This window comes from Ambystoma mexicanum, chromosome 3p, assembly GCF_040938575.1.
Source record: "Ambystoma mexicanum isolate Mex_15411 chromosome 3p, UKY_AmexF1_1, whole genome shotgun sequence".
Lineage (NCBI taxonomy): Eukaryota > Metazoa > Chordata > Amphibia > Caudata > Ambystomatidae > Ambystoma > Ambystoma mexicanum.
This window is the reverse complement of record NC_090925.1, coordinates 105,112,455-105,132,462: the sequence shown is the minus strand read 5'-3', so window position 1 is coordinate 105,132,462 and position 20,008 is coordinate 105,112,455.

The window sequence follows — 20,008 nt, the reverse complement described above, 5'->3', positions numbered from 1 at the left end:
GTGTGCTCCTTAATACTGTATGCATCTGGGGCACCCAAGGTTTTAGTACCACCGGAAGTACCAATCATAGAGGCACAATGCCTAATTCATCTTGCACTATGTAGGATCAGAGGCACTTTTGAGGCACGCAACGTCCATCTAGAACTGGTTGATTCAGACGCCCAGAAAGCAAAAGGAGTCTTACCAAAACCAACTGTCTAAAACAGCCCTACTTGGTGATCGAAGGAGTGAAATACGTCAATAACAAGTGGCAAAAAATGACCCTCACGTGTAAAGCTTAAGGACTTTTAGCGTTTCCAGAAAAAAAACAGTGTCACTCGTGGAACAGACATGCGCACAAGACTGTCATGGGTTGCAGCCATAGAGAAGCCGGTGAAAATGCTCCAAGAAAAGACTTATGAACTGTGCTTCTACAGTGAAGGAACTATCTCTGTCGGCTCAAACGAACGGTGTAACAGAACTGTGCTGATTCCAGACCTCAAGAAGGGAACTGCAGCACTGATGGACTACTACTGGGTATGTGGCCAATATGGATACTGGCACCTCCAACCCTCTGGAGGGGCTACTGTTCACTAGCTATGCTACACTCAGCCCTGTTAGTAGTCCTAGAAGAACACCTGAAAGGGGGCCACTGCCTCACGAAGCACCCACAGTGCCCCCAACAATCGAAGCACAGCACAGGCTGCCACCACCAGACTTCTGCATCCTCTCTGAGAAAGAACTGTATGATCAACTACCAAGAAGAAAAAGAGCATCAAATTACATATCAAAAGACTCATCCGAACTACTCGCACACAAACACCTGATGAGTACAAGTTGTTTACATCAGCTGAGATATTTTTCACATCCTTATTACTACCCAGTGTGCAGATGCAAGCCAATGCCAAATGGCACCAGATTGTGTGTTGGGAACTGAACCAGTTGGCTAATGATACCAAGCAAGGGTTCAAAATTATAAGAGTTGAGATTTGTGCCCTGAGGCTGATCACGATGCAAAACCACTATGTGCTCGACCTGCTGACAGCAATGGAAGGCACTGTTTGCAAAAAGATTGCAAGTTCATGTTGCACATTCGTACCTTCTGAAGATGCTGAAAATGGGACATTGTCGCACATTATTGCTGCAGTGCATGGTCTGGGGATGAAGATGACAAAAGAAGCTGGCGTCCAAGGAGAAGATTGGTTTTTGCTGGCATTTAGTTGGGTCCCGTCCTGGCTTGGAACATTGGTGAAAATGTTGGTGCCCATTATCGTGTTTGTCCTGGCCATCTTCTGCATGTGCCAGTTGGGTCTCTGGTGTTGTGCCAAAGCAGTGCCTAATAGCGCAACGATGATGGTCTCTATTGGCGCACCATGAATACCTCATAGTACAAAGGAAGTGGAAGTACAAACTAATCACCCCGTTCCCCACATGGTCCCTATCCTCGTTGGAGAAGTAGTTGACCGATTGTATCACACAACTATTGTCCCTCCACCTGATCCCAAAATTTACAAAGACGTGTGGGTTGACCTGGTGGGGGTTGGGGTGTGCATCTATATGACATGTACACCTGAAGAGTAAGCGCGAGAAGGGTAAAGCTTGAGACATTTAACTCACGCCACCACAGGGCACTGCTAAAACAAACACCCAGTACATGAAAGATGACATCACAAATGTCATTGATGACATCATATCTTAAATTAATTTTGATGGACAGTCCCTACAAGGGTTAGTGTTTATAATGTTGGTAACAAGATGTCTGGGGTGATCGGGAGAGCTATCATAAACTAATGTTCTCATCTAAAGAAAACATTGGGGCTCAGAAGTTTGGCGGTAGCCTTGCCAGTAAAACCTGCAGGCTGCCAAAAATGTACAGCTCCCGCGAATGGGCAATGACTTGGTCATTACGGCCCTGCTGGACCCGGCATTTTCCCATTTGCGGGCGCCGGAACGGAATGCTCCCCATTCCCATTGAGCCCTATTGGGCTCAATGGGAATGGGGAGGTCAGATGAACCGGCACCGTTATAAACGGTTTATTTATGCAAATAAATGATTGCTCTGTTTCAAAGCTGCTATTTACCCTATGTATATGTATCACATGATGCGACTGGACCCTAAGGAAAGTAGTGTGAGTACAATGTATACAAATATGAGCATATACAGGAAAAGTACAGTAAAAAAAAAAGCAACAGATCTATCAGAAAGTGCTGATAACTCTACTGATTATCTTCATGCACAGAAAGGATTGCTGTCTTTCAAGCTTGTGTCTTCCCCTATGTATATGTTTCATATGATATGACTGGACCCTAAGGGAATTACTGTAAGAACATACTTGAAGGATAAGTCTACAAATATAGTACGTGTACAATTTTTAGTTCCTGACTGTTACTGAAGAAAACCATGTGGCCTAGATATGTCAGTAAAGGAAAAAAGAGGGAGCCAGACATGTGATGTCATCAGTGATGTCATCAATGACATTTGTGATGTCATCTTTGATGTCCTGGGGTTAGTCTTAGCAGTGCACGGTGGTGGCGTGAGCTATGGTTGCTTAGCTTACCATAACTGGCGAATTTCAGGGGTTTTCGGTTTTACTTGGAACCATAACGTCCCTTTAACAAAGTTTTTTCACTGAATTTCATAGGTTTTTAGTAGCGAAACTTAACCATAACGTCCCTTTAACAAAGTTTTTTTCCATTGAATTTCATAGATTTTTAGTATCGCAACTTAACCATAACGTCTCTTTAACAAAGTTTTTTCACTGAATTTCATATGTGTTTAGTAGCACAACTTAACAATAATAACTTTGACTTTATGTACATGTAATATGGAACATACTGAACCTCTTCTACTGAATTTGATGTCCGCGAACTTTTTTGATGTCCGCGGGCATGTTCGGACAATAGTACCACTACCTAAAAACTCTGGGTAATTGTTATATCATAACATAGTAACATTTAAAAAATTCACAAAGTAGCACACATACATATTATATGTAGTAATACATAAGAAATGTAACCCATATATGTAACACACTATTCATTTAAATACAATATGCTCTAAAATGGAATATACCAAAAGAAGATAAATTGTCTTCCAACATAATTACCTCACAGACACTCCACAACTAAGAGCAAGACCAGACCTACAGAGTACTCAGAACATATCTTACCTGAAATAGTAATTGTACTTAATTTTACTCATATATTTATAAACTTTCTGTATTAGATAAAAAAAAATATATATTATCTTTTTTTTTCTCTCACAGAAATGTCTAGTACTCTGGAATGGCTAGAGGAGCATTTCCCACATGAGGAAATGTCAGAAGATAGTGAAGCTAATGGTACACACTTTACAATATAAACCATTTAATTATTATTATTTTATATATATTTAACATATATATATATTTTTGTACAGAGCATACCAACATAGAAAATACCTCTGAAGAAACTGTTACGGATAACACTCTTGAAAGCATAAAAGAAATAATGGATTTATTGTTGACCAATTTTAATAATTTGAAAACTTTTGTTGAGGATCATTTTAAAACAAAAACCTCATACTATTGTCCCACATGTACGTGTCCCCCCTCACCATATCTCAGTCAATTATCCCCAAATCCTCTCCATAACCCAAAACGTTTTGATGAGACTTCCATCCTTTCTTCACCTGATACCAATCATGTTGAAACCCCTAATTCTCCTGTTTTTGTTTCCGTTTCTGCCTCACCTTCTCTGTCATAAATTGTTAATATATGTTAAATAAAGTTACATTTTTATATTGTGTTGTAATTAGTTTCAGTTTAAAAAAAAACAATTTAGGTGTCCGCGGACAGCGCGGTTGTTCTGAAATGTTCGTAAATAAATGAAAATGGAGGTGTTCTGAAGAACACTATACCTGTCCCTACTGTTGGCTAGCAAGTTGAAACTGTTCTAGAACACACGCGGTGTCCTGAAATGGTCGTAAATAAACAAAAATGGAGGTGTCCTGAAGAACACTATACCTGTCCGTAGTGTTCGCTAGCAAGTTAAAACTGTTCTAGAACACACGCGGTGTCCTGAAATGTTCGTAAATAAACAAAAATGTAGGTGTCCTGAAGAACACTATACCTGTCCGTAGTATTCGCTAGCAAGTTGAAACTGTTCTAAGAACACAAGTGGTGTCCTGAAATGTTTGTAAATAAACGAAAATGGAGGTGTCCTGAAGAATACTATACCTGTCCGTATTGTTCGCAAGGGAGTTAAACTGTTCTAAGAACAAACGGTTGTCCGTAACTGTTCGTTTGACGTGTGACGCACTTTTAATTACTTCAGGACCAGAACATCAACGCGCATGCGCAAACCAATGTCCATGCATTTGGTGTCCTGCGGACAGCCGCTTCCTTCGTGAGCATGTTCGCGCCCACACTGATCACGTGTTCTGAATGCGGACACTGTTCGTGTCCCCGAACAATTTAAAAGTACATTTCAAGTAATCCACAATACTTTTCAATAAAAACTCACCATAACATACTTTTTGAAACCTTTTGAAACTTTTTTTGTGTTCGATCTGTCCGCGGACAGCACGCATGTCCGCGAACCGCGTACAAGCACCCCTATTAAAGTCCACGCCCTAGAGCTTATTCTCATTGTGTTTCTGACTATTCTTCAGAACACAGTGATTTTTGCTGCCACCTGCAGATTACACCATCATCGAGATGGCATCCATGGCTGAACTACTGCCGCCTGGTGCTGCACCTGCTTCAGCGCCACCCCCACCCCCTCCACCACCACCACCTCCCCAAGGGGCTGAAGAGGGGAACAGGAGTGAGGATGCCGAGGAGGAAGAAGAGGATGATGAGAATGAGGTAGTGGAAATCCCTACTACCCACACTAGGCGTGAATCTTGGGTGTGGCGGTTATTTACCATTCATGGGAATGGTCCTAAGGCTCGTGCGAACCGAGTCACCTGCAATGAGTGCAAAATGGTACTCAGTCGTGGGAGGTATGCTTCGTACAGCTTTGGGACCACTACCACGAAGCGACTACTCAAGTCATTTCACTCTGGGGCCGTTCGCAAGGTTGTACCTTGCGAGGAGCGGAGTAGATTGATTTCCTCTACTTCATCCTCCATTTCCGATCCTGTCACCACAAGGAACACCTCTGTGGGACAGCGTCTTCCTCAAGCTGCCTCACAGGCCATACATAATTCTGATGACCCTTACCTTTTGAGGGTCACAGTTGTGTGTATGTACTGCGACACAGTACTCTGAAGGGGGGAGCGACTTCGTAGTGCTTTTGAGACGATCGTCTCAGAGCACGAGAAGACCTCTGCTCACTACCCAAATAAAACCCACTCTACATCTTCCTCTCTCAGCTCGCCCTTTCTTATCCCTGTGGTTGGTGTCCCCCCCTTTACCCTCCTTTCCCCTCCTCTCCTAGTGTGTTGTGTATAAAAACCAAAAAAAATATAAAATAACAAAAATCAAAAATAAATAAGGCTCTTTTCAGAGCCGCCTTTCACAGTTAAAAATGAAGCAGGGCCCTTTGTATTTTTTAGAAGTCCGCGGACAGTCGGCGGACATCTAAAATTTTGGGGTGCTACCCTATCATAACCATTGCAATTTTTTCTGGGAGGAAGTGGTGGCTCTGAAAAGAGCCTTTGGGAGGTGTTTGTGTTTCAACAATTATAAATACTCAACACCTACTTCAAAATGGATGCTGTAATTCTAAACAAGGCTGCAATGCATTTTGTATGTTTCTTAGAAAAATCTGATTGCAAGCATGAGTTAGATGTACTCCATCTCTGCGAAAAATGTATGTACTACGAAACATAATATTTTCATTGTGAAAAGAGGACATGCCAAAATCTCTTAGAAAGGCACAAACAGCCTCATTGACATTGCGCCTTGCTTTCTCCATTTGTGGACCAAATGAAGAAGAACAAAGCCACATTTGTCTCTGCGCAATCCGTGAAAAAATTACTTGAGAATTTGGAAACATGTCTATGACCTTCCCAAGTCCTTCTTTCATTGCAAATTGCAAAGAAATTCCAGACACATGTCCTAAATTGTTCCCTCCACAATGAATTATAATTAGATCTGGATGTTGCTCTGTCTCCATAGTAGCACAGAGAGGTAACAAGTCCAACCACTTCATTCCACGTACTCCATGCCAGTGTACTTCCACATGTGGGAATCCAAGATCTACAGCTACTCCACAGGTTTCTGCATGCACCTTCAACCAATGTATCCACGAGTCTCCCAAAATCCAAACAATCTGTTTTCTGAAACACACAGCCATAGCTATCTGTTCTTCTCTCAGCAAAAAGAGTATCTGAGAAACTTTCTCCTGGCACAACACACCCACTAAACTTTCCTGACCAATCCCTTTCAGTGCTCATTCTCATTTGCATGACTTCTGAACCCAAAAATCCCCGGATGTAACACCCGATGTCCGCGAACTACCGCCATGCCCGCGGACATATCGAAACATGAACAGCCCTTCTACCATTTCCACTTCACTCTCTGTGCCATTCCCTCATTGGATGTAGCTAAGAAGTCACATGACCATCCACCTATCACAACCAAGACCTCTACATCTAACTGCATCATCATAGATCAGCACTGCAAATGTACTGTGAATCTCTCTGAGTACAAGTGTCATATCATTGGCAAGCACCATCTACAAGAAATACTGTACAAGTCTCCAAGATTTCTACTTGCAGCTCCATGCATATCCATATGCATGAACACAAACTACAGGTATGCATATTTTCTGTACAGTACATGAACACACTTTCTAACTGACTTTTAGCTTGTATAATCTGTAAAATGAATCTACTATCTTTTTTTCAATCTCCTAAAATCAACTGTCACTTACAAACCTTTATACTATTTAATTTCTTTATACACACACACTCAGATAATGTTAAACTAACATTTTTGAAATGAAATATATAGACTACATAGGGTCAAACAAAATTGCATGCACATTCTACATTCAAATCTCAAATAATAATACTTGTACAATTACATATTTTATTTATTTAATTACTTACATTTACATAGGACAAGCATCCCATGATATTGAGGCTCTATTACTTGGAAGAGCTTAGCTACAGGAATAATGGTATTCAGTGCTACATTATGAATTTCACAAGACATAGTAAAGATATTTTGTTTGCTACGGTTAGTAATTGCAATACAATTTGTTCATTAAGAACATATCATATGTATTCAACTGGTGCGACGTATCTTATGTATATAAGATAGTTTTAATGGTTTTGAGGAAGGCGCTGAGGATGCCAATTAAAAATTAAAAACAGTGCTATATACAAACAAAATTACTAATTTGTTTCTTTTACAATTGCAGTGAAGACCATGGTCCTGAAAAGTAGCAGCCGAATTTGAAGTACAAAGAACAACTAAGAAGTAACCTGCTCATTTTAGAAAAAAAGTAAGTAGAATATCACCATAATATTTGTATTATTACTCAAACACACGTTAAGGTTAATTCATGCTATTTCTGTGCCTAAACATAGAGATTCTGCACCATTCTGTCCAAAAATCCTCATGTCTTAAACAGCGATTTACAGTCAGAATGGCCCACAAATTCCTATTTTTCGACACATAAATTACCCAACTCAACCGCTAGAATTTAGATGTTATAGAACAAACAACTGTTTTAATTGTATAGCATTAGATATACTATTTATACTTCTCCACACCACTAGCTTACTTTTTTCTGTCCTCTGAACCCCAGTTTAGTAACACATTAATTCAATAATACCCATCCCTACTAGTTGTAGTTCCCAATGCACAATCACACACCATTACATACATCTTTATCATCTTACTCAAACACTCATGCACACACCACACATACATTGCAGAACACCCCAACCCATACCTTCTTTATTTTTTTCAACAGACCCTAAAGAATGCCTACCAAAAATCAAGTCCGTAGAAAGCAACGCAGAAGTAGAGCAAATGAAAATAAAAGTGTCCAACATAAGCATCCATCTCTAGCACAATTTGTAAAAAAAAGTTGAAACAAAACAGCTAATACAGTCATTTAGTGAAACAAAAGCAGTTTCAAGTACAAAAACTTTGCCTCCTCTATCAAAATGTAAAGCAAACCAAAAAATAATTTACAGAAAATCAGCTATCACTACAGATAAAACTGCTTCTTTAAATCTTGCTATAGTTCAAAGTAAGCATACCAAGAAAAGTATTTTAGCCAAAATGTTCCGTCACAAAGTCCTTCAAAATCTCATAAAAACAGGAAAGTAACCAGGTTCAACGCTTAAAACCTACCGTAGGAAATTAATCTTAGAAGCGTTGATAGACAGTGCAATTCTTCTCAAAAGAAAGTTATTTATTTTAGTGTTAAACAAAATGAAACCACTAACAAAACTAATAACTAAATTATCAACTCATCATTCAAAACATGCTCTGTGCCAACTAACCTTAAAGATGCCTGGATATTACCTCTCCTAAAAAAGGCAAACCTGGACCCCAATGTCCCAACACACTATAGGCCCATGGCAACTGTCCCGTTCCTCCTTAAAATCTTAGGTAAAGCTGCATATCTACAAATCCAATCTTATCTGGAGATCAATAATCTACTAGGGACAAGACAATCAGGATTTAGACCGAGACATGGAACGGAAACGGCCCTCTTCGATCTTAGAAACCAACTCGACGAGTGCAAAGATAGAGGAAACATCTCTATTCTCCTACTCCTAGACCTATCAGCTGCCTTCGACTTGGTAAACCACAAGGTACTTTGTAATCACCTCAAATCGGCGGCCAACTTCTCCACAAAAGCCACGGAGTGAATAAACTCATTCTTCGACCAGAGAACCATAAGAGTCTTCTCACCTACATCAGCAGCGGACCCAGTCCCCATCACCTGTGGAGTCCCTCAAGGTTCATGTGTTTCCCCCACTTTGTACAATATTTTCACAAAGCCTCTCTTTGACATTTTGGACAAACTAGGGGTCTCATATACCAACTACGCTGATGATACCCAGATCCTTATCCCAATCCAAGGGGACTATGATAAGGACACTAGCCTCATAAATAAAATCTACCAAATCATCCAAACCTGGATGGCCACACACGACCTATGTCTTAACGACGACAAGACCGAGCTACTAATCATCGGATCCACCAGCAAACTTAACAAATTACCCCATCTGTACAACTCCATCACGATTGATGGTATAAAAGAAAAGGTAGCCAAGGAAGTTAAAACCCTAGGATTCTACCTAGACTCAGCTCTCACCCTCGACAAGCAAGTAAATGCCATAGCCTCAGCAACCAGTTACACCTGCAAACTAATTCACGCATGTAAACCATACCTTTCCACAGACAGCTGCACCACTATAGCGCAAGCCCTCAATCTCTCCAAACTAGACTACTGTAATGCACTGTATCTAGGCACTAGTAAACATAACATTAAAAAACTCCAAACCTTGCAGAACAATGCCCTTTGAACAGCCTTAGGTATTCCTAAAGGGCATCGCATATCTGTCCACAGAAGAACCGCTAACTGGCTGGCCATCAATGACCGTATTAAATTTAAAACTCTGAACATTACACACAATTGTCTTAACAACAAAGCACCTGCATACCTCACAGAAAAATTCACTAAGCACACGTCCGGACGACCTATCAGAAAGGCCCTCTCAAACAGCATCAAAATCCCCAACTTTAAACTTAAAAGAACTGGTGGGTCCAGTTTCCCAGTGCTAGCAGCTCAGCTCTGGAACTCCATCCCAGATGCACTCAGAGCCACACACTCATTCCAGGTGTTCAAAGCTAATGTCAAACTCTGTCTTCACACTAATGACTGCCAAATGCCTCAACTGTACCAAATACCCTGTTCACTTACTGTAAATTACTTGTAACTGCTACATAATATACATGTAAGTCGTCTGACATTGTAACATAAGAAATGCTTGATATACGATCCTGTAACATAATAAATGTAACATATTTATGTACCTGTAACCCAAGTTTTTACTTTTTGCAAGCGCCTGTAACATAAGAAATGCAACATATTTATGTACCTGTAACCCAAGATGTTAACTTTGCAAGCGCCCAGTTGCTTAACGGCCAGGTTGTGCTCTATAAATAAATAAACAATACAATACAAAAAAGACTTCTCAATAAACAAAATGTCAACAGAAAGAACTTCTTAAGTATCTGCGGAAGTGAATGGAGTCACACTACGAGCACAGAACCATACTTTAATGAAGAAGCGTATAAACAAAAGCAAACAAATACAATTGCCATACATAGCAGTGGTCGAGGTTATGAAAAAGTTAATAATACCATAATGGAACAAGAAGTACTCCTTACAAAAATATGCCCTAAAAACTTAGAATTACCCCTCCATTCAAATTAATCAGAACGTCTAGTGTACAAATGGCCATGCACCTCAATGTGTAACATTCCCAAACAATTTTTCAAGTCTTTACGCCAATTCCTTAATTAATATGTGAAAAGCAAAGACAAAATCAAAATTAAACTACTGCAAAATATGGATACCTGTACAGTATGCAAGTACACAGGACTACAAGGACATTCATTGGCCTGCATTACAGGACCTACTTGCAAAACCACTTTCCATGATATGAAAAGGATATCAACACATCATACAAGTATAAGAAATCTAGTTTATAAACTGTACTATGCTAAAAGTCCTGCTTTAGGACTAGCCAATTTAAATAACATTCTTCTACATGGTACAGCAAAAGACCTACTAGAAGAAATCGACTATATCCAGAAAAAATAATTTGGAAGTGAAACCCACTTACATAATGAAATAGCTGTAAACCAAATTAGTAAAAATTCTACACATGGCAACCTTTTACTACACACATACAAAAAAGAAATACAAACATTTAAAAGTCCATCAGCTGAAGTACCAAACCATGTGTGTTTATGTTGCTGCAGAACGTTTTATAAAAGAAACAAAAAAACTGTAGACCTATCATACAAAATAGAAGACAATGAAGATTCTAAATGGTTTGAATTAGCTCTCTACCTTATAGCAGAAAACAAATACGAAATAACTGACCCCGTAATACTTTGTAGTTACTGCACTACAAAACTTGACAACAACCAAACTCCTTCACGTGCTATCACAAATAATTTGGAATTATATCCACTACCAAAACCCCTTCAACAACTTAATTTATATGAGAGTATCATAATTCAAACAGTGCACCTATTTCATGCAATAATATGCCTTCAACCAAAAACAGCAAAATGACCTCCCTCTGAATTATTGAAAGGTATTTGTGGAAAAGTAGTGTATGCACCATTAGATCTAAAAGAAAATGTGCACACTCTAGGAGTGCAACGTCCAATGCAAAAATCTTTAATTATATTGGTAAATGGAGTACCTACGAAAGACAAAAAAAATTGGCAACAGCTGGTAGATTTACATAAAGTTAGAGAAGCCTTGCAATATCTTAAAGAGAATAATGAATATTATAAAGAAATTAATATTGAAGAAAACTTGAAGGATACAACTGAAATAATTCAAGAGACACAAGAAGCTGGTCAATTTGAGCTACTAGATCCTGCTACAATATCAAACACTTTAGACCATTATACAATTCATCCATTGCACTCTAATAACACCATAGAAGATGCACTGGAAACTTAACAAATGCGTCAAACAAAAGGATCACTAATCAGCATATGGGAAAAAAGTATAGAAGCACATGCTTTTCTGCTACTCTTTCCTACTGACAAAGGAGGAAGATACGATGATAGGCACACTCAGATAACAGCATCAGAATACCGCTCATTACGAATGTATTCTGAAGATCCCAGATTTAGACAAAATGTGGAATACATATTCCACATTCTTTGAAAGTGAACTAGCAACTTTATGTTACGGAGTTGCACACGTATTAAAATCAGGATCACACTTTCAAAATATGACAGCTAGACAATTATTACAAAAAGTGCAACAAAAAGATGAGGTTTTACAATCAAATATTACAAATCTTTTAGCAAATATGCGTGTTACTTAAGAGTACTGGTTTCAACGTCATGGAGATGTACGTTGTATGATCAGAAACCTTGGGCCACCCACTTGGTTTGTTACATTAAGTTGTGCAGAATATGCATGGGAAGATTTACATGATTTCCTATGCATATCAAATAAAAACAAAACAAACATAGATATACTAACACCTGGAGAACTTTGTTCTCTGGATCCTGGTAATGTTTCAAGATATTTTCACCATCGCTTCATTGCTATGCTATATTTTATTTGTAATAAAACTGTTTCTCCATTTGGAGAAGTGCAACACTTTTTTTGGAGAAAAGAATACCAAGCCAGAGGAGCACCACATATCCACATGCTTTTATGGATTAAAGATGCTCCTAAATTTGGTCAAGACAGTGATGCCACTGTTTTACAGTTTATTGAAAAATAATTCACTTGTGAAATTCCATCAGAAGCCACAAATAGTGATCTTCATGCACACATTTTACAATTTCAAAGACACAAATGTGGCAAATATTGTTGTCGCAAATACAAAAACAAAGGGAAATACTACACCAAATGCCGATTTGGTTTCCCTAGACCAGTTACAAATACAGGTCAAGTGAACAACCTCATGTCTTCAGTTAGACATAGTGTTAAAGGTAAGTCACCTAAAAATACATATTACATAAAAAGAAAAGAAGAAGAAAAATATATCAATGATTATAATGCAATCATTGCCCACTTATGGAATGCAAACATAGATGTGCAGTACATTGCAGACAATTCTACTGAAGTTGCACGATATGTCACAGCATACTTAGCTAAAGCAGAAAAGACAGAGCTGCAAGACCTCTGGAATGACCTGTCATCAGATAAAACAGTCTCTCAAAAATTATACAGCTTGGGCATAAAAATGCTGTCCCATAGAGAATGTGGATCCTATGAAGCAGCTGATCGTTTAACCGGTACTGCACTGTATGGTAAATCTGAAAGTATAGTATGGCTAAGTCTTGGTCCAGCTAAATCTAGAAAAAGAGTTCTAAAATCATACGAAGATATAGAAACAATAGCCAAACATGATCCCAACAGCCAAGACGTTTTAAAAAACAATTTATTGGACACATACTACCCAAACAGGAGTACCACTTTGGAAACCATGTGTCTATACCACATAGCCCAAAACTACACATACAAAAATAATATAAAACCTGATGAAAAAAATGGTAAATACAGAGTGACAAACTGTGAAGGCAGCTCAGTAATACTCACCAAACCAAATGTAATTAATCATATCAAATTGTCATTAAAGACTCCTCAACATAAAGAAGTATATTACATGTCCCTGCTACAACTCTTTAAACCATGGAGAAAAGAAGAAGAAATACTAGATAACTATGACTCACATGAATACGCTTTCAAAGCAAATGAAAGCACTATAACTGATGTAAACTTTACACAGTACAAAACAATGTTGCACAATGGACAGCAACACGAAGAAGAACTCCAGGCCCAAATAGATAAGGACACTCCTGACAGTAGTCAACCTTCTGTATCAGGAAGCCAAGAACCACTGTGAGAGCCACTAATAACAAATGAGGCAGAATTAGCTATGATAGAAGTAGAAAACACCATGTCAGTATGAAGATAAAGAAGACTTCACTATACTAGAATCAAAACTAAACAATGAGCAACGTAGCATTTTTCAAGAAGTAACAAAAGAAATTGCACATGGTGTACAACATGAAAACAAAGAATGCACCTGCCAAAATTACAAACCTATACTATTGTACAAAACATTCCTAATCAAAATCACCAGTAAGTTCCTTCAACAATTGACACACAACAAACTGTCAGCTGTTGTCACTGCCCCCACAGGTTTAGCTACCCACAACATAGGTGGTGTCACTTTACACCGATTACTACTCCTGCCAGTAGAACACCAAAGCAAATTAGACTATTACAAACTTTCTAGAGAAGCTGCCATGGAACTACGCAGAGTATTTAAACAAATGAAAATTCTACTAATAGATGAAGTGAGCATGGTGTCCAACCTAATGTTGGCTTTGATTCACCTCAGATTACAAGAAATACTCAAAACAAACTATGAAGAGCTCTTTGCAGGAAAACACATTATTGTTTTCGGAGATCTTCTTCAATTGACACCAGCAAAAGGTGAGACTATTTTTAAAACATTAGGACACAAACTCTGCCGTAACACTGTTGGCAGCATTGGAAATGTCAACCTTTGGCAACATTTCCAATAGAGAGAATTAACAGAAAACATGCGGCAATCTGCAAATCTCACTTATGCCAACATCTTAAAAAGTATCAGAGTTGGTATACTTTCTAAAGAAGCAGAAGCAATATTGAAAAACCGACACTTTCATGCACTTTATGGTGATAATGCATGTGCTACAGATGTTATGGAACAATTAGCCCACAAAAATGTCAATTGTATGGCCTTAATGCCAACTCTTGAAAGCTGTTTAAAATTCAATGAAATAATGTTAAGTAAAGAAATCCAACCAATAATGGAAATTAGCGCCACAGAGAAACTAGATGTACATGGTATGACACTACCCATGTGTGACCAAGCCACAACAAGACTAAATAGTTTAGAAAAATCAATCTCAAACACAGCAGGCTTGGAAAAGATATTAAAATTATCCTTAAATTGCAGAGTAATGCTTAAACGTAACCTTGATGTGGACCAAGGACTAGTTAATGGAGCACTGGGTACAGTTGTTGGCTTTCAAACATACCCATGTGACAACAAAATTCAGTTTGTCAATATTCTCTTTGACAAACTTTCAGAACTAAAAAGGATAGGACGCTCAACAGCTCGATTCCTTCTCTTCAAAGACATGTCTGTACGCAGAGAACAATTTTCTCTAACTCTTGCATACGCAGTCACCATTCATAAATCACAATGTCTTACCCTAGACAAAGCAATGATAGACATTGGTAACACAGTCTTTAAAGAAGGCATGATCTACGTAGCAATATCACGCTTACATACACCTGACGGTCTATTTCTAATCAACTTTGATGCATGTAAAGTAAACGCTGATATTCCTTGCATTTTAGAATACAATAGACTTCGCTCACTATACACCCCCCATCTAAACACATATTCTGTACCACAAAAAGTAAAACATTCTAAAAGAAAACGAAATCAAACAGAAATGCAACAGGATGTCACTGCAAATCCTCCAAAGAGAGTAAAAGAAACTAAAACGTCATCAAGTACCACAAACATAAAAAAAAAACATTAGGGAAAGTAAACCAGGTACTTCATCAAAGAAGGAAGACAAACTAAAAAAAATCAATCAGATACAGAACTACCTGGTCCATTTAAACTCTGAAATATAGTTGGAGTAAGTTGCTACGCAAACATAGCAATGAATATTCTATTTCAATTGCCACCAGTTGTTGACAACATTTACTTACACAGTACAGACCAATTGTGTTTGCAAATGTTAGTACTTCAAAGAAATGCAACAAACAATCCTGATAACACATATAGTGTTTATGGAATAAGGCAACAATTGGACTACTGTTCTGGAATGGTTAAATTCACTATAAACTCACAGGAAGATCCACAATAATTTCTAATGTACTTACTACAAGTGCTGGAAAATAAAAACATACCTATAAATGAAATCTTCCAGATTTCATACATGTGGAAACATACATGCACTCTCTGCAACAATGTGACACAAGAAGAAATCCCCAATGAACGCTTCATATATATATCAATACCTAATTGTGAATCCATTCCATTTCAGCAACTTGTACAAAATGCAAACCATGGCAGATTATGTACTACCTGCAATTCGGATAATCGCTCCACGTTAGTAATACAAACACATAGTAAATATGTAATACTAATGCTTCTACGTTACTATGCAGATGGTACCAAAAACAACTGCAAGCTGACTGGATTCACACATGGTCAAATATCACTTGGTAAGAAAACCTTCACAACATTAGGTATAATCTACCACGCAGGAGCCACAACCAATTCAGGGCACTACACTGCATATTTAAAAAAGAAATGTGGATGGTTTGAATGTAATGATAGTACCATTACTCTAAAGCAGAGATTACCAGCAAATCTTACAAACACTTATTTAATGTTCTTAAAACCAAAATTTGATAACTAAACTGTACTTAAACCTTAAGTAAACTTGTAGCAAAAAAATATAAACTGTTAAAATATTCCAAAAGCTATCTAACTGTCCAAAGATTCTACAACAACTAATCATATAAATGAATACCACTAAATTAGAGCAAAAAAAAGACAGTTAGAATACGCCAATTGGTATCTAGCTGTCCCAAAATTTAACAATATCCAAACAGATAAATCAATTCCACTAAAATATATAAAAAATAGACAGTTAGAATACGCCTAGTGGTATCTAACTGCTCCAAAGATTTTCAATATCCAAACAAATGAATAATATGTTACTGCTCCAAAAAACTGCAACAAGCCAATATATAAGGCATTAGCCAAAAACAACAAGTGAACACTGAAAGAAACAAACAAATAAACTATAGCATAACAGAAAAAGTTTTTTTTTTAATCCAACATGGATTTTTTTTTCTCCCACAGACCCAATGATTTTATCAACAAACACAGAAACTGAGAAAATTGTACATTACTCTGGTTTGTAATCTACTAAATATGAGGGTACATAAAAAAAAAATGTTGATTATACAATGTAATAAGTCATTACAAAATACTAATACTAACATGCTATTTTCTTTTATCACAGAAATGAACAAGAAATACATGTACTCCAGTTACTGAACCAAACAGTAAGTATATTATAATAAGTACAACCATTGCAGCATATCACACCCATAGTGGCTTATAACTTTGTTCCTTATAAATTTGTTTTTGACTCAAAGTTATAAGCAACTATGAGTGTGATATGCTGTGGTGGTTGTGGCCAGGGCATAGAGTCTTGGCCACAACACTCTATGCCCTGGCCACAACCACCGCAGCATATCACACCCATAGAGTCAAACATTTCAACTATGGAAACTTGTAATGTCCGCGAACATTATGAGTGTTCGTAGAACACTTTCAACTTGCCAGCGAACAATACGGACAGCGTCCTCATAACACCCCCATTTTTTTATTTGCGAACAATTCAGTGTTCTTAGAGCACATTCAACTTGCCAGCGAACAATACGGACAGCTTCTTCCGGACACCCCCTACGAACATTTCAGGACACCGCGACAGTTCTTAGAACACTTTCAACTTGAAAACGAACAATACGGACAGCTTCCTCAGAACACCCCCATTTTGTTTATTTGCGAACATTTCAGGACACTGCGAGTGTTCTTAGAACACATTCAACTTGCAATTGAACAATACGGACAGCGTCCTCAGGACACCCCCATTTTGTTTATTTACGAACATTTCAGGACACCACGAGTGTTCTTAGAACACATTCAACTTGCCAGAGAACAATACGGACAGTGTCTTCAGGACACCCCCTATGAACATTTCAGGACCCCCTGAGTGTTCTTAGAACAGTTTCAGCTTGCTTGCGAACAAAACGGACACATATTGCATCCTCAGAACACCCCCCCATTTAGTTTATTTAAAACATTTCATAACAGCCGTTTTGTCCGCAGACAAATTGAACACAACAAGAGCGTCTACCACATCAAAAAAACACAACATTTAACCTATCTCATACTCTCCTACCCTCCCCAAACACTCTTACACACCAACACACTCTACTAAATACAAATTTTAAACCAAGTTTCACTGCGCTGTCCGCGGACGTCCGCGAATACAAGATGGCGGGCGCTACCGAAAATCTGACGCGCTCCACTCTCTGCGTCGTCCAATCAGCGAGCACGTTGCATGTCTGCGGACATCACGCAAGCCGATTGGCCAATCAGGACACTGTCTGCGGAGCGAACAGGGAAGTATGTCCGTGGACCGAACACAGATATCACACATTTTTTATGACCTACTTTTTGGTAATTTTAAAAGAAACTACTGGACGGATTTTTGCCAAATCTGCAAAAGCACGCTCTCGGGGCCAAGCCGCTACTCCTGGTCCAAATATGGTGAAAAATCAAGTTTCCAGTTTTTTCCCCCTTCAGTCTATGGGGAAAAAAAAGTTTTGGGTCCCCCCTATAACTTTGCCCCCCCCTAGACGAATCCTCAACAAAATTTGCAAAGAAATTCAGAGTGGGGCCTATACTTTTTTTGCAAGGTTTGGTGAGGATTCGTCCAGGGGGAGCGAAGTTATAAGCCACCCAAAAAGTGCTCTTCCTATGGAAACAGCAAATTAACCATGACTACATGGCCACTAATGTGGCCATGTAATATATATAGCACCTTCTCAATTTTTAAAATTCTGATTGACAATAAAAAGAAAATCTAGCCTAAAAATGTCAGTGAATAAAACTCAATGGCCCAGCTATGTGATGCCATCAGTGATGTCATCAATGACATTTGTGATGTCATCTTTCATGCACTGGGTGTTTGTCTAACAGTGCCCTGTGGTGGCGTGAGTTATGGTTGTTTAGCTTACCATACTGGTGAATTTCTGAGGGGTTTCGGTTTTACTTGTAACCATAACGTCCCTTCAACAATGTTTTTTCACTGAATAAACCTTATGTACACTTGGAAACCACTGCTTCTATGTGTCTGTACAATTCCCTGCAGACACCATTTCTCTCCCAAATCACTGTCTAGTCCTCCATAAACCTGAGCCATTCTGTGTTTCCACGCCCTTCTCTCTCTTCAGCAGTGCAGGACTCGGTTCACAGTGTCTCCATGCCGCCTCTTTTCTTTCCATCTTCTCAGGGGCTGTTTTTAACAATGCAGTTTACTTTTCCATCGGTTGAGCCTCAAAAGAGAACAGTAGTGTACATTTGATAAAGTGTGGGGGAAATGGAGGGCAGGTACAGCCATCTTAAAAGATGGGAGGAGTTTGGGGGTCAGGGGTAGCTCCTAAACTACATAAGAAGGGAGTTTGTCAGGAGTTTCAAGACGTTGCATACAACCTGTAGGGCTGAGACAAAGTGGATACCTTGTTCGCTGTGGGGTGGTGGGGTTTGCTTTATGCACTCTTTTACTATACACACATTCCAATGAAGACATGTTCTTAAGAAGAGGAAGACAAGAGGAGAGAGCGGGAGAGCATTGCCATTCAAAATACTCCTTGTATCACTGTAAACAAAAGAACCACAAGCATGATTTTAAAATGGCGTCCCTTAGTGTAAGTCCAATACATTTAATTAGCTGGGTTAGAATTAGGGTCGGGCAAGCTTTATAATGCTCAATTCGAATCACGCGTTCAGCTATTTAAATATTAATGTAAATCAGGTGTATCAGACGAACCTCTATGCACCCTTCCCTTAACTTCAACCCCTTGGTTGAATTCCCTAAGTACAAGGTTCTGCATCCCAGGGCGGTTTGCAATTTATAAAAATGCCATGCATTCATAGACTGGTAGATTCCAAACAAGCTGGAAAATGCTTGATTCAAATCCATTTGAATCAGTTCAACCTACATGCACCTATCGCTCTGTATAGTTTGAATCTGAGTAAAAGTCTACGCGCACAAAAACCTAGAAATGACATTCAGTGAAACCAAAATAAAAATGCAATAACTCAAACATAATTAGGGAGAGGTTCCAAAATGTTGACTCAGGTAAATCAAGTTTTAAATTCTTTTGATCATTCAAGATGTTTCGCACCCACTTTGTTTCTGTTCACCCACGCCCTTGTATTGGTTCTCTCATGAAAGATCGCCCACTAGGTGAGTAAACTAGTATATATCAGCACTAACATAAAAGGACTGATGACGTTATAAGGCACCACTGTTCCACGTTCAGCTGGTCCTCTTATTAAATCAACACTAGCATGGTTCATCAGAAGCATTTTTAGAATGCACATTTTAAGAAAAGGCACAATTAGTGAATGTATTAACAGACACATGTTTGATGGAAAAGGGATGGATGAAAGCGCAGCAACCACAGCACAAGAACAGTGAAA